Source organism: Astatotilapia calliptera, chromosome 3 (genome assembly GCF_964374335.1).
Source record: "Astatotilapia calliptera chromosome 3, fAstCal68.1, whole genome shotgun sequence".
In the NCBI taxonomy this organism is placed as follows: Eukaryota; Metazoa; Chordata; class Actinopteri; order Cichliformes; family Cichlidae; genus Astatotilapia; species Astatotilapia calliptera.
This window is the reverse complement of record NC_137424.1, coordinates 6220635-6236387: the sequence shown is the minus strand read 5'-3', so window position 1 is coordinate 6236387 and position 15753 is coordinate 6220635. Positions and strand designations below refer to the sequence as shown.

At 45.6% G+C, this 15753-nt stretch overlaps 1 protein-coding gene across 2 annotated transcripts in view; it reads right to left on the bottom strand.

Moving 5' to 3' along the window:
* The window catches only part of LOC145419338 (protein NLRC3-like), a 30678-nt gene extending 27710 nt beyond the window's left edge, over positions 1–2968 (bottom strand). For both annotated transcript variants that reach the window (XM_080297156.1, XM_080297161.1), the window contains exon 1: positions 1077–2968. The gene's annotated coding sequence lies outside the window, so the exon portion shown is untranslated. The remainder of the gene's footprint in view (positions 1–1076) is intronic.
* Positions 2969–15753: the final 12785 nt, after the last annotated feature.

The following is a 15753-nucleotide window of genomic DNA, read 5'->3' as shown; positions in this document are numbered from 1 at the left end:
ATAGGACCCCAAAGCGCTTTACACTACATTCAGTCATCCACCCATTCACACACAGGCGATAGCAAGCTACATTGTAGCCACAGCTGCCCTGGGGCGCACTGACAGAGGCGAGGCTGCCGGACACAGGCGCCACCGACCACCACCAGTAGGCAAACACAGGGTTAGTATCTTGCCCAAGGATATTTGGCGTGCAGCCTGGGATCGAACCACCGACCTTCTGATTAGTGGCTGACCTGCTCTGCCACCTGAGCTACAGCCACCCTACCCCAAATAAACCTGTGATGTGAGAATGTAATCAAACTGTTGATCAGAGGCAAAGTAATTTAAAGTTTATGATGCTATCGTCTAATGTTAGCTGACATGATGTTAGCTTGTAAACTTATGTTGTTGTCTGGGTCTCATGTCTGATCTGATGATAATAACTGTGACAACACAGAGATTAAATAAAGGACGTTGGTGGGACTTCTTATGTTAGAACTACAACTTCAGTTAAGGAGTGAGACGTAAGGTGACAAGGAGAATGAAGAGAATGAGAAAGAAGTAACTGGGAAGAGAAAATGAAAACAAAAATTTGAAATGATCAAATTTGTGTTAACAGATGATGGTGATTTTAAAAATTCAAGTAATTTAAAGGTTTTATCCTATTTGTTGTTGTTTTTTTTCATATTCTTCTATTTGCAAGAGGTTATTAATAAAACAGGTTCTCTTTCTGGTTTCTCTTTTTGGACGCACTCTCTACAGCTTATCACATCCAAAATGGGGGATGTCAAGTACAAAACCTCGACAGAAACAATCAGCAAGAATTTTAGCATCAGTCCAAAATAAAACTGTCCACCTACAGAGTTTTAAAATCCAACTAAACTATGAACAGAGATCTTTTACCAATAGGCTATTGATGAGATGACAGTGGTAACAAAAACGTACACATCCGCGCACACAGACAAAATGGCGGGAGAGCGTTTAACGGTCGACCTCATGAGTCCGTTACCGTGAACTATGGAGCGGCAGATTTGTGCTGGAACTGAGCTGCACACAGCTGATGTTAGCCAGGAAACATTACACACTGCTAACGTTACCTTCACACGGAGCTCCACACGGAGACGATCAGCGTCAGGCACAAACACCAAGTTCAGAAAAGAGGAACTTTGAGCAGGAAGGAAAGAGTCAGAGCGGCGTTTGAGGACACGTTTACAACCACGAACATCAGAATCTGTCTGTGCTGCATTCAAGTGCAAGTTGGAAACTCACTAATCTCTGTCATGTTGTCCAAAGATGATTTATTTCTGCTGGTTTTCTTGTTTGAAACACAAACATGTGTCAGCACTTTGTTGTTCTTCACCCTGCAGCATTTGAATATTTCAGGAGTAAACTGATCATAAATTCATGAAGTCATGACTGAAAGTGCAGACTGAGAGTGGATCACATGATGTTTGAGGTGTGTCATGTGACATGTTCAGTATTGTCACACATGTCTAGATTGTCCCTGATATCATAACTGCTCAAACACTGATGATTATATTTGAAGAATTATTCCTGATGGCAGCAAAGTTTGAATGGAGCTCTCTGTCTGTGCTGATTTGTCGCCCTCTGGAGGTCAAAGCACAAACTGCATGATGTCACTGTAACCACCACAGTGACAGGAAGTGTTTTTAAATGATGAAATATGTCAGTGATGCTGATAGTGTGTTCATCACAGACGTTCAGGCTTCATGTTGACATGAATCAAAGTTAATGTCATTATGGACCAAGGACAGTACTCTGGGTCTCCTGCAGAACAACTCGAGCTGTGATACCTGAATGAAGAGCCTCTGCTGCTTTAAAGAAGGAGGCTCGAGGCAGCGGTGAGGTGCAGACCAACCAGCTTTTATTCAGCAACTTTAACAGAAGGATCAGAAAAATAAAACTATACAGCACAGTGATGCTGACTGAAGCCACAGCATTAAACTAAACAAGCATCGGATCATCTTTAACAACATCTAATAAATAATGACAACTATTTACTCCTGTATTTCCTACAATAAAGCCTGTTCAGATATTTGTTGCTGATGGAAATGTAAAAGGCTCCCAGGAACCAAAGGACAAAAACAGAGGCAACAGTCACAACTGCAAAGGATCCCCTAACACATAAACTGGTTCGAAGATATTTTCTAGCTCTGCAGAGGAGCTTGATTGCACGGACAGTAAAAAGTGGATTCAATAACAGCAGCGAGCGCTGAGTGATATAACGGTGCTGCGAGCAGCAGTGCAAAGGCTCACACAGAGACAGCAGCTACACTGTGTGTGGATGTGATCCACAGTCACAGCTGTGGGTTTCAGTCAGTGTGTCTCTAACTTCATGGTCACATTTCAAAGCTTATTGGAGCCAGAAGATGTTCAAGTAAAAGATTTATTGCTGTACTCGTCTACCAGGATAACAGGAGGTTCATAAAGCTGTGTAATACTTCAGCTTTACATCATGGAGTAGTAGTTGTGTCCCTTTGTGTTTATTAGTGTGTTCACACGTCTACTTTAACTTCACTCTGTAATGAAAGGATTCAAATCACTGATAAATACATACATGCTGACTCTGAGTCTCAGTGAAGGAGGAAAGGATGGATGAAGGCAGCCTAGTGTGGGTCATGTGTGTCCAGCAGTCATCCAGGGCCTGGATCCATCTGTAACAGGAAGACAAAGTCCAGCCTGTAATCATCCTATCAGGCACAGCGTTTCCATCCAGCATCCTGACGACGCTAACAACCCGTCAAACGTCTCCTCTGGTCCACAGAAGTCACACTTCCTGTGTCATGTTTACCTTTTTAAGTGTGCTATTCAAGCCTGTGTGACCAACTCTGACTCTCCAGATTCCATCCTGGTCTCTGCTGCAGCTTCTTCTACACGACTGTTTTCTGTATAATAATATCTGCCTTTCCCGTCTCTGTCCCAGTGTGCCTGCCACTCGTCCTTCATCTTTACCTTCATTATACTCTTCACCTCACTTTTACTTTTACTTTTGTTTTTATGTTTTTTGAGCTGAGCACAGGCCCACTCTGTGACACTCAGAGGTTTGTGGATATCATACTGAGAGTATTGGACACAGTGCAGCCAGCTTGCAGCCACTTTCCCACCACTTTAGCACAATGTTTACATGAGACTCAGCCACACTAATGTTCCTGGGCAGACATGTGGTGCAGCATGGCTGATGGCACTGTACCTGCAGCTGTCATGGACAAGAACCACTCAATACCTCACCCAAGCCAAGCCTGTGCTGATGTTGTGATCTGAGACCGAGACACTAACCCAGGATCATGATATGATGTTGTGAGAGTTTCACTAAGAATTAGCTCTGATTACAAGATTTCAATCTATGGTAACTCTAATTTGTATTTACTTCAGTTTGTTCATCTTGGAGCTGTGTGCAGCTGAGGACAGTCTTATTATTACCAGGTGAGGATATGTAACAGCCACAGTCTGTAGAGATGATGTCACCATGGAGTGGTGATGTCACTGGAGCTGCCAATATGTGCTCCAGCCAAAGCTACACCAGAGGGTTGTGCTGTGTAACAGGTTGGTGCAGGTGGTGTTATCTACATTTGAACATTAGGCAACAGTCTCATGAAGACACTTTCTATTGTTCACTAAAGACCAACAATAACAGAGACAAAGGGAGAGCAGCAGAACTAGTGCTAACAATTAGCACTGCTAGCCTGCCCACCAACACCAGCTAATGTTCTAAAAACGATGATCAATGATTTTGCTGTAACGGCTCCAGCTGTCTGTGTCAGGGACTGTCACAGGCTGGGTCTCCGACCCAGCACTCTGAGTTTTCTTTGTATTTTTTGATATGTTATTAGTTTGTGTTATTTCCTATTTGCCTTTAGTTTAGGCAGTTATTGTTCCTGGGTTTTCTATGTTTTGGGGTTTTCTATTTATTTCATCACGTATTAGGTCTGTTAAGTTGTGTTGTCATTTCCTGTTTTATTCTGACAATGTCATGTGTTCTTTGTTCATTGTATTTAGCTTTCCTCTCCTGGTCCTGTCATTAGGTTTATGTCTGTCAGCCGTTTTCCCCCATGTGTCGCCACTTCCCCTGATCACCTCATGTCTGTATTTAAGCCTTTTGTTTTCTTCATGCCATTGTCAGTTCGTCTGTTTATTCTCACCAGAGTTACAGTCATAGTCATAGTCTTAGCCTGTTTATTTTCCACCTCGGTCATAGTTATAGTTTTTGGTCTTAGTACCTTTAGTGTTTTGTTTCTTAGTGTTTTGCCAGTTCAGTGTTTTGTTTCTTAGTGTTTTGCCTGTTTGCTTTGGTCTCTTGGTTCATTTCCTGCCGTCATCGCAATAAAGGTTCACTTTTCTGTTAATCATTACTATTCCTCGTCATCATCTGCTTTTGGGTCCTGTTTCCGCACACATCGGCGCACCCCGCCGTGACAGAACGAACTGACCAGTCATGGACCCAGCGGATTCTGCTCTCACCGAGTGTCTGGAGGAGACTGCTCGGATCCAAGCGATCCTCGACTGCTTCTTTACAGCGCCCGATTTGAAGAGCAAGCTGGTAATGATTAACGCTGCTGAAGCTATTATGGAGAGGGATCCCCGCCTTCTCCAGCTCCCGGACTCACCTGCCATAGTTGATGCCTTTACGAGGATAAAGGAGATGCTGCAGGCCCAGGGACTGTCGAGTCAGGAAATGGCTTCCAGCACCCACCAGTCACAACAACCCCACAATCAGTCATCTCCATTGCTGCCTCCGGAACCTGAGTGTGTTTGTGTCGGTTCGCTGAGATTCGCCGCAGCGTCACCACCTCTCAGCTCACCAGTTTCCACGCCCTCATCACAGTCTCGCCATACTCCTGTCACAGTTCAGCGCGAGGAAGCGCCGCACACCATAGACTTGGACGACGACGAGCGCCAGTCTATATTCTGCGCTCTCTTGGAGGAGGAGCTCCGGTGGAAGCCGTGGCTCATTCCGGAGCACGAGCACTCTTTCCGGGGAACTCGACTGGCTCTCGGGGGACCTCGGAGTTACCAGGGACTTCCACCCATCGCTCCGCCGTCTTCCACTCCTAAGAAAAAGCGGCGTGCGCGCCACCGACGCTCCGTATCACAAACGCAAGTGAGTGATTACATTTTGGCTCCTCATGTTTTCTCTCAGGAAGTTGTTGAAATTGACACTACTTTTCCGGTTAATGAGCCCGGCTATACAGAGACTGTTTGCCCTGGAAAAGCTAGCCATCAGGCTCAGCTAAGCTGCTGTGGGACTGCTATCCAGGCCGGTTTGGAGCCGGAGACGGAGGTACAGCTGGTGCAGCCAATTTCAGTGTCAGCCGGAGGGCCCGGGGAGCCCGTCCGGCCTCATGTTTCGTCTGCTGGAGGTTCAGGAGAACCCAGCCAGCTTCATGCTTCATTTGCTGGCGGTTCAGGAGAACCCAGCCAGCTTCATGCTTCGTCTGCTGGAGGTTCAGGAGAACCCAGCCAGCTTCATGCTTCATCTGCTGGAGGTTCAGGAGAATCCAGCCAGCCTCATGTTTCGTCTGCTGGAGGTTCAGGAGAACCCAGCCAGCCTCATGTTTCGTTTGCTGGAGGTTCAGAAGAATCCAGCCAGCTTCAGGCTTCGTTTGCTGGAGGTTCAGGGGAATCCAGCCAGCTTCATGCTTCGTCTGCTGGAGGTTCAGGAGAATCCAGCCAGCTTCATGCTTCGTCTGCTGAAGGTTCAGGAGAACCACATCAGCCTCGCCATGTCCGGCCTCAAGCCACGTCAGCTGGCGGGCCCGAGGAGCGCGTCCAGCCTCACGCTACGTCAGCTGGCGGGCCCGAGGAGCCCGTCCGGCCTCACGCCACGTCTGCTGGGGGGCCCGAGGAGCCCTTCCGGCCTCAAGCCACGTCTGCTGGGGGGCCCGAGGAGCCCTTCCGGCCTCAAGCCACATCTGCTGGGGGGCCCGAGGAGCCCGTCCAGCACCACGCCACGTCAGCTGGCGGGCCCGAGGAGCCCTTCCAGCCTCACGCCACGTCAGCTGGCGGGCCCGAGGAGCCCGTTCAGCCTCATGCTTCGTCAGCTGGAGGGCCTGAGGAGCCCGTCTGGCCACCTTCTGCTTCACCACCTGTGGCTGCCTCACTGTCACCTGGTTCTGCCTCTGCTACGCCAGGACCAGCTCCGGTCTGTGCTTCGCCCGGTCCAGCTTCAGCCTCTGCTTCGTCAGCCGCAGCTCCAGCCTGTGCTTCGTCAGCTGCAGCCTCAGGGCCTTCATCCTCGCCCGGTCCGGCCTCTGCATCAGCTGCTCCTGCTCCACCTGGTCCGGCTCCGGCTTCAGCCTCAGAGTCTTCGTCCTCGTCTGGCCCAGCCTCAGAGTCTTCGTCCTCGTCTGGCCCGGCCTCAGAGTCTTCAGCCTCGTCTGGTCCGGCCTCGTCAGAGTCTTCAGCCTCGTCTGGTCCGGCCTCGTCAGAGTCTTCAGCCTCGTCGGGTCCGGCCTCTGCCTGTGCTTCTGCTACGCCTGGTCCGGCCTCTGCCTGTGCTTCTGCTACGCCTGGTCCGGCCTCTGCCTGTGCTTCTGCTACGCCTGGTCCGGCCTCAGCCTCTGCTTCAGCGTCACCTGGTCCTGTGCCCTCCAAGCCTCGGCCGGTACGCCTGACACTTGGGCGTCGCCGCCGCCTTCCGCACGGCCGGCCCCCTGAACGGTTCCCGCCCCGTCGCCTTCCGCACGGCCGGCCCCCTGAACTGTTTCCACGTCACCGCCGTCGAGGTCGGCCCCCTGAACCGTTTCCGTGTCGCCGCCGTTGCCGTCCGCACGGACGGCCCCCTGATCACATGAACTATGACTTTCTGGACCGTCACCCTCCGGGTCGGCCCCCTGAGGAGTCATGAACTGTTCCCTGCGCTCCTGTGATTTTGATGGACGTTTTGTTTTTGGTTTTTTGTTGGCCTTGTTTCTATATGTATGCTATATGTATGTTTTAAACATCAAATAAAGATTTCTTTCAGATGTTACATGTGAATGTGTTTTCTTAGAAATATATGAAGGGTTAAATTTATATTTTTTTGAATGATTTTAAATACATTTAAATTGTATTTTGAAATATATTTTATTAATATATTTCAAAATATACAAAAAATGGCCAAAAAATATATGTGCTAAAATACATTTTAAATATATAAATATATTTTAAAATGTATTTTAAAATATATTTTTTTACCGTATGGGCAAAGCTACACCAGAGGGTTGTGCTGTGTAACAGGTTGGTGCAGGTGGTGTTATCTACATTTGAACATTAGGCAACAGTCTCATGAAGACACTTTCTATTGTTCACTAAAGACCAACAATAACAGAGACAAAGGGAGAGCAGCAGAACTAGTGCTAACAATTAGCACTGCTAGCCTGCCCACCAACACCAGCTAATGTTCTAAAAACGATGATCAATGATTTTGCTGTAACGGCTCCAGCTGTCTGTGTCAGGGACACGTTGGAGATGAAGTGAGTGATCCAGTGACAAAGGTTTGGAAAGCTGCAGTCAGCTGAGACTAAAGGAGTCACCTGACCGAGAGACCAAATGTTTCACTGAGAACGTCCAGATGAACAGAATCAACCTTTGGGATAATCTGTTCCACACATCCATGTTTCACTTACTGCATTATATTTCCTCATTGCTGTGCACACAGGCCTGTGGCTTATAACCAACTCCAAGTTCAGACTCAGAGGCTGCTGAAGCTGTTTTCTGGAACAGAGACGTGTTGGATATAAAACCAACTCTTCTTTATGTGTCAGCACTGAGGAAAGGAGCAGCTTCGTTTCTAAGTGTATGAAGGACTGTAGCAGTGTGTGTGTGTGAGCTTTATTTCACAGACAGAACCATGTCAAAAACACAACTTCAGGTAAAAACAATACAAAATCAAAGAGTCTGATCAGAAGGATTAAACAGAGGAGTGTGGGACTGTTTTTAACAGACAGCAGGTTAAGCCAGGCTGGAGGAGTAAACTGAGCCTCGGTGTGAGCAGCAGTGTGTTTGACAGGAAGCTGAGATAAACAGTCTGGAGCCCATTTAGTGCTTCATATGAAAGTGTGAGGATTTGAAAGCAAATCTAAAATCAAGCAGGAGTCAGTGTGAGAATGATTTGTGCTTTTCCTCAGTCAGATGCTGGGAGTTTCAGTTCATCCATGTTCAGCGTGCTGTGCTTTGTGTAACAGGAGAATATGACAGTATAAATCAAGTCTTCATGTCACTGAAAGCCTCCACAGTCTGCTATGGAGGTGCATCAGTTTGGATTTACAAGAAGAACATTTCTTAAACCTGCCACAAGATGGCGCTCCAACAGAAGGGATGTCCACAGTGTAACACAGACACACACATACTGTGTGAATGTGTGAGTGAATGGGCTTTCAACACAAGGCTTCTGCTGCTACCTTTAATGACATAATTAGCTAACAAGAACAAACTGTTAATTACCACCAAAGAACGGCTCCAGATTTTAGCTGCTGACCATTTTGTGAAACGTTGATTACATCAGCTTATTGTTGATTTTTCAACCTTAATATCAGCTGCTTTAAAGGAGCCTGGTTCTCTCGCAGTAACAGTTTTCTTCACTAGATGCAGTGCAGGCACAGTCTGTGTTTCTAAACTACACACTAATGTTCATTGTTGTGCAGCTAAATCCTCCCTCTGGATGGGAAGAATCCCTGTCAGGCTTCAAACACCTGGCTTGGTGTTCTGGAGCTAATGTGTCACCTGTGAGGACTCTGAGATGAACACACAGCAGACACTTCAGTTCTCCGTCTGTGTGTCCTCAGTTTCCCAGCATGCCTTGGCTGTGGTGGTGGAGGTGAATGAGGGGGAAGTGTCTGTCAGCACTCAGGTTTCATACCTGGTGATCTCAGAGGACAAAGCGGCGTTACAGCAGCGCACGTTGATGAGACCTGATGCTCTGAACAGTTCAGACTTCAGCCTCACTCTGAGAAAACAAACGACTGACTGTCAGCAGCAACTACACCTGCTCCATCAGTGACGGAGAGAAGAACTGAGACTGAGAGACATACAGCTGCAGGTCAAAGGTCAGAAACGCCCGCTCTTTGTACGGGTCAGGAGTTAGTACTGCAGAGGTCAGAGGTCAGCTTGCTGACAAACCATTTGAAACAGTTTGGAGCTAAAAGCACAACAGCAGAGGAAAGAAGAGACACTGCAGAGATGATGCAAAATATTGTGTTTTGTTCTCAGCTGTCAAAAAGTGTAACACACGTGTTCCAGCACAGCCTTTGTGTACTTTCACTTCTCCATACTGTCCATTGGAAATCCTGTTTGTTACTTTTTGATTTCAGTCCATGTGTCCAAAGCAAACTTCTGTCCCACACTTTCTCTGCTGACTCTTCACCGATGCTCAGATGATCTCAGATGATTTCACCAGAACTCATCAAAATTCGGGCTCCACAGAAACCCAGACGTCACTAAACAAGCGTAACAAGCAAAGTGAAAACTGGTCGTTCAGCTTTATTGACCAAAGATAAGCTCACATGTCACCTCATGACACAGACACTTATTTCCACAGCATGCACGAGGACTGACAATAAGTGTCTATAAAGCCACTTCTATCTGCCACACCTGTGCTTCTGTCATGGTTGCTCTCCTCTCACTCTGTCATTTATCCACAGTCTGCCTCCCTCTGCTCCGTCAGCTGACGTCCTCTCTACACCACCTGCTGTGTTTTATCCTGCAAAAACACATTTAAGAAGCGTTGCACCGAGTAACGGGAGGAACTGCTATAAAATCCATTTAAAGGAGGTGGTGCTGAGTGCTGTGACTGGGGTCCCACCACTGACATCACGGGTGGAGGACATGTTGGAAAACTGCTACAAAGTGCTGTGCAGCCAGCAGAGCTTACAGTCTGTCCTGTGTGTCATACAGGCTCTCACACTTAGTGTTTCTGTGACACATTGAAGAGAAGTTTGTGTTGTTCACAGTTGTGCTTGTACTGAGTGACAGCTGACATGACCTAACAGGAATAATGTGTCTGTGCTGAATGAGAAGTAACACACAATGAAGTCTTGATGCATCTCAATCATCCAGGAAAGTGAGTCTGTTGCTTCTGTTCATCTGGACGCAGCGTTTTGTGGGAGAAACGTGTCGTCATCATCAGGTGACGTCTTCAGTCTCAGCTGCAGGTTTCAGTCTTACAAACAGGACATTTGCATAAAGACTGAAAGCAGCTGCAGGAACGATGGGCTGGGAGCTCCGTTCCTTCATCTTAATTATGCAGATTCTCAGGACCATTGATCAACAACCACTGATCCATGTCCATGAGTCCCATTCACAGAGATGTGGGAATGGCTGCAGTCACAGCATGTAAGATGGAAATAAATGAGAAGTATTTAGCTGAAGTGGATTTGATTTATGTTACTTCTTTTTTAACTTGTAGTTCTACATTGGAAGATTATTGTGATATTGAAATATAAAAATACATTTATATTCTATTATTTTCTCAAAATTAGCGTCACACTCGTGGAAGCCGGTGTAGCCGCCGAAACGCCTGCATTTATGGAGACTTTCAGCCCCAGGTAGGCCAGTTATGGATCTTGGATCCACATTATGTCAGCAGCTGTTCTCCACCGTGAACTGTGTTCAAACAAACACGCTCACGCCTCACAGACGACAGCTCACAGTCTGTAGAGATAAAGTGACTTCGTACAGCCCCGTCTTCAGTCTTGTGGAGATGATCTCGACGCTTTGGTGGATGTTACTAGCTCCTGTGCAGTATTTTGTAAAGACATGATTATACCCCGTAAGCGCGTTAAAATTTACGCTAACAATAAGCCATGGGTCACTAAAAGTGTCAAATCCTGTTTAAGGAAAAAGAGACAGGCCTTTAAAGAGGGGCTGTTACCGATTTTCAGACAGCTACCAAGGAAATGAAAATCGAGATCTTGAAAGCAAAACAGACAAAAACCTTCTTGAAAGCAAATTTGCTGCAAAAACTTTTGGGTCTGCCTGGACTTGTATGAAAACCATAGCAGGGTTTCAAAACCCCCAGAGCAGCAGTCAGGTCATTTTAGATGTTTTAATTCAGACAGAGATTTTCAAATGCTTTAAACATGTTTTCTGCTCATTTTAGTTCTTCTGATTTCAGCGAGGATATTTGGGAACTGAAACAGAAACTGGGAGATACTCAGCACTTTATCATTGAACTCAGCGATGTTAAAAAGGCCTTTCATACAGTCAATGTGAACAAGAGCCAGGTCCTGATAATATTAGTGGCCGCCTAATTAAATCTTGTGCTGATGAACTCAGTCCTATATTTCAGGTTATTTTTAACAAATCCTTGCAAACACAACATGTGCCCTCTCTTTGCAAAGAAGCAGTCGTGGTTCCTGTCCCTAAATCTAAACGACTTCAGGCCTGTTGCCTCACTTCAGTTGTCATGAAAGTCTTTGAAAAAATCCTCAGAAATGTGATTATGAAGAGACTGAAGGTCAGCTGGATCCAATGCAGTTTGCATACAGGCCCAACAGAGGAGTGGAGGACGCACTTTTGACTTTACTAAGTCTGATTCTTAAACATGTAGAGAGTAAAGGGACTTTTGCAAGACTTCTTTTCATTGATTTTTCTTCGGCTTTTAATACAACACAGCCCCATATTTTAATTAAGAGACTTTTAGAACAGTTTGAAATCAGGAAAAACCTGCTGGGCTGGATTTTAGATTTTCTAACTGACAGGTCACAAAGAGTGAGAATAAATGGGGTTCTGTCTGACCCAGTGTTCTCCTCCACAGGTTCTCCTCAAGGCTGCGTCCTATCGCCCTTATTATTCACTCTCTATACAAACATGTGTCAGGGCAGACATGAAAACAGGGTCATTATTAAATATGCAGATGACTCTGTTATTGTCAGCTTACTGAAAGAGGGTGAAACTAACCACGGCCCAGTCACTGATGACTTTGTTCAGTGGTGGGAGGAGTCTTATCTCCAGCTGAACATATCTAAAACAAAAGACATGGTTGTTGATTTTAGGAAACAACAAAATGGGCACGGAGTCACTTTAATTAAAGGTCAGAAAATAGAGCAAGTACAATCATATAAATATCTTGGGACCATAATCAATGAAAAACTGAACTTTGATCAAAATTGCAAATCAGTTTGTAAAAAGGGTCACCAGCACCTTTATTGCCTTAGGAAACTTGTTCATTTCCACATTGACCAAAACATTTTAACTTTGTTTTATCGTTCTTTTATTGAGTCTGTTTTATCCTTTTGTTTGGTGGCATGGTTCGGTCAGACCTCTGTCACAGAGAAAAACTCTCTGAATCAGATAGTGAGATGGTCCAGCCGTCTGATAGGTGAGCCACAGTCTTGTTTAGCCTCCCTGTACTCTGAGCAGGTACAGAGGATGGCTTTATCAATCCTTAAAAATGCTTCCCATCCTCTAAGGGGTGAATTTCAGCTTCTTCCCTCAGGACGGAGGTTTCTATTTCCGAGATGCAGGACAAAGCGTTATAAAAATAGCTTTGTCCCCATTGCTGTCACTGAATTAAATAAGAACTGTTTTTGATTCGAAATATTAAAGTATGTGTCACAGTGAGCTTTATATATTTACTAGGTATGTGTGTTTTTAAAGGGATGTCAAATGCTGCCATTTGTCTGTAAAGCAAATTTACCTTGCCTTTGGGTATAAATAAAGTTACCTTACCTGCAGACGCTGTGCGCAGAGGTTCAGGAGCAGAAGTCCCGTTGTAAACATATCACGGCAGACCCGACGATGTTTGCATGAACGCGCTTTTTTTAAAAGTCAGGTCAAGGCTCCAAAAGCCCAAAGGCGATATAACAGTTTGTGTTTGCTACATGGATCATTGTAGTTCAGCTTTCCTTTGTTATATTTCTTTAAGAGCTCAAAATGTGTTCATTACATAAATCAAATGTAATTTTCTCTGTAGCACTTCATGGATTTCATAAGCAACACACTGTAGTTGTTCACACAAAGCATAAAGGTAAAAACAATATACACAGTGTTGTCTTCATTTTAGATGTCACAAAGTATTTGCGGCTCCCAGTGTTTTCCCGAACCCTGACCCTTTGTGTGGAAACCGGGTCCAAAAGGCTCTTTGGGTGTTAAAGGTTGCTGACCCCTGCACTAGGCCCAACTGACACATATATTTGATTCCAAATACAAAAAATAATGTGTAACCTGCTGGAAGAATGTAGGAGGTTGAGACAGGATCTCAACACTTGGTGTCTGCAACAAAAGACAACAATATGTGGGCCGATCGTGGCTCAAGAGTTGGCAGCTCGTCTTGTAATCGGAAGGTTGCCGGTTCGAGCCCCGGCTTGGACAGTCTCGGTCGTTGTGTCCTTGGGCAAAAAAGCACTTTGGGGTCCTTAGGGACGAGTAAAGCGCTCTACAAATACAGGCCATGTAATGGCAGAAACATTCTCTAGTGTAAATCCTGACTAGTTCATTAACTACAGATCAGTTTCAGTGAACATTATTCACAGAGGGATCTGAGTTCCTTATACCAGACTCTACAGAAACTGTAACACTGTACAGCTCTGCGACTCAACAATATGACAACAATGTAACACACACTAGAATCATCAAATAAAGCCCCACTAACCACTAGAACTAGAACTAACTAACTAGCACTGGACACTTGCATATTAGAGATTTCTACCACCATAGGAGGCGAGATATCATCCTTGAACCAGAGCATCCAGCCCTCAATTTCGGACATAAAAAGCGACGTGGCCAGGCATGATAACACTTTGACTGAACTGCAGGACTGTGCCTCGAACCACTCTGACACCATCGCCACTCTCCAGGCCACTGTGGAGCGTTTGTCTGCGGAGGTAAAGAAGTTAGATGAGAGATGTGGAGCTCTTGAGGCACTCCAGGAGGAATCATTTAAGAACTGCAGGAATACCAGAAGGCACAGAGGGACCCAAGATGACTGAGTTGGTTCACACCTGTTGGCGGAGGCGCTATCTCTCGAGGAGAAGCCACTCATCGATCGAGCACATAGAGTGAATCGCCAGCGTCCCAAACAAAGTCATCTTCCTCGGCCCATCATCTTGAGATTGCACTACTACCACATTGGTGAGGAAATTCTGCTGAAAGCTGCAGAGAACAAGAACCTGATGTATAAGGGTTTTTAAAATAAACATCCTCCCAGATTTCCCTCCCTCTGTTGGAAACGCAGAGCCGCATTTGCAAATATGAGAGGAAGACTACGTGGGATGACCGGCGTCAGGTACAGACTGCTATACCCTGCAAAGCTGTTAGTGACCCATGGTGATGTGAGGAAAAGCTTTACCGATCCCAAAGAGACCGTAGACTACGCGGAGAAGCACCTCTCCCACCCACCTTCAAATGTATTAAAAGCAAGGATATATCTATATGTCTAACGCTGACACAGCACTGTGTTTCTTCTTTTCCCTTTATATTCCATGTAAAGGTGAATATGGAGCGTTTATGGAGCTCGTTTATTGACCAGCTGTCAGTTAGAAGGTAAGAGTTACTAGGTTAACAGAGGTTAGCAGTAACAGTACGGGGAAGTATATTGTGTTGTTCTTTTGTTGGTTTTTATTTTATCGTACTTTACTTTGTTATTTTGATTTTACCTGTTGTGAGTGCTTCCCGTAATTCTCCTTTTTCTTGCGCCGCTGCGGCCAGAGTTCACAACATTACATATTTTTGTATCTATAAACAGGAAGCTGACACTCTCCAGACTTTATCAAAGGTGTGAGCGTCACAGCAGAGGCCTTTGTGTCAACGTAGCTGAAGACAAAACACAGAAACACATGAAGGAGATTTTCCTGGCCTGGATTTTATACAAATATTCTGCAGTACATCAAAAATGAAAGAAAACCATTAGTCAACATATGAACATCACCTCTGAAGTTACAGAGCTTTGATTGGAGACACAGCTGAGCGTTTTGCATTTTGCATAATTAATTACATAATTAATTTTGTAACCATAATTAAATGGTTACATCATCTTTAAAGTCCCCAGAGATCAGGAAAAGGGCCTGAGCGTGCTGTGTTTGGAGTCTGCTGGTTACAGTGTGCAGGACCTCACAGGCTGCTGCAGCGTTAGCAGAGGGCGGGACATACACAGCTATCATAATCACGTGTGTAAACTCTCGTGGTAGATAGTACGGTCTCACGCTAACCGCTAGCAGCTCAATGTCCTTACAGCATAGCGTCTCTTTGATAGAGAAATGCCCAGAGTTACACCATCTATCGTTCACAAACACAGCCAGACCCCCTCCTCCCTTCTTACCACTCTCCGCTGTTCTGTCATAAGAGGCTCAGCAGCTAAAGCAGCACACCTGGGTCTCCCAGCCTATTAAAAGCAGCCCTTTGCTTCACCTGCTTCACTAAACATTATTATTTTAAGCAGAGTGGTGTGATTTATGTAGGCATTGCTGTGTGACAGGATGACTTTTCTTGCACACCCACCAAATGAGGGCGCACATGCTTCCACGCCCACTGGTGACTGCACACATCCTTTCAAGGAAGCATTTCATTCATCCCTAACAAATGGAACAAAACACTGTGCAGCGTGTTCAGGTTTGAACGTGGCCCTGGCCTCTCTCTGCATCCACCTGGCACATGCAACACACATCCACTCCCTGCTGAACTGCTTGTATTTGATGTGTTGAAGTTTTGGTAAAGTTTGAATAAATTCCACTTTATTTATAGGAACATTTCATCTGTGGACTCCTGCTTCCCCTCTCCTTGAGCCAGTTTGTGACGGGAACATGGCATAAGAAAACTAATTTATCCCTTTTTGATTCTGTG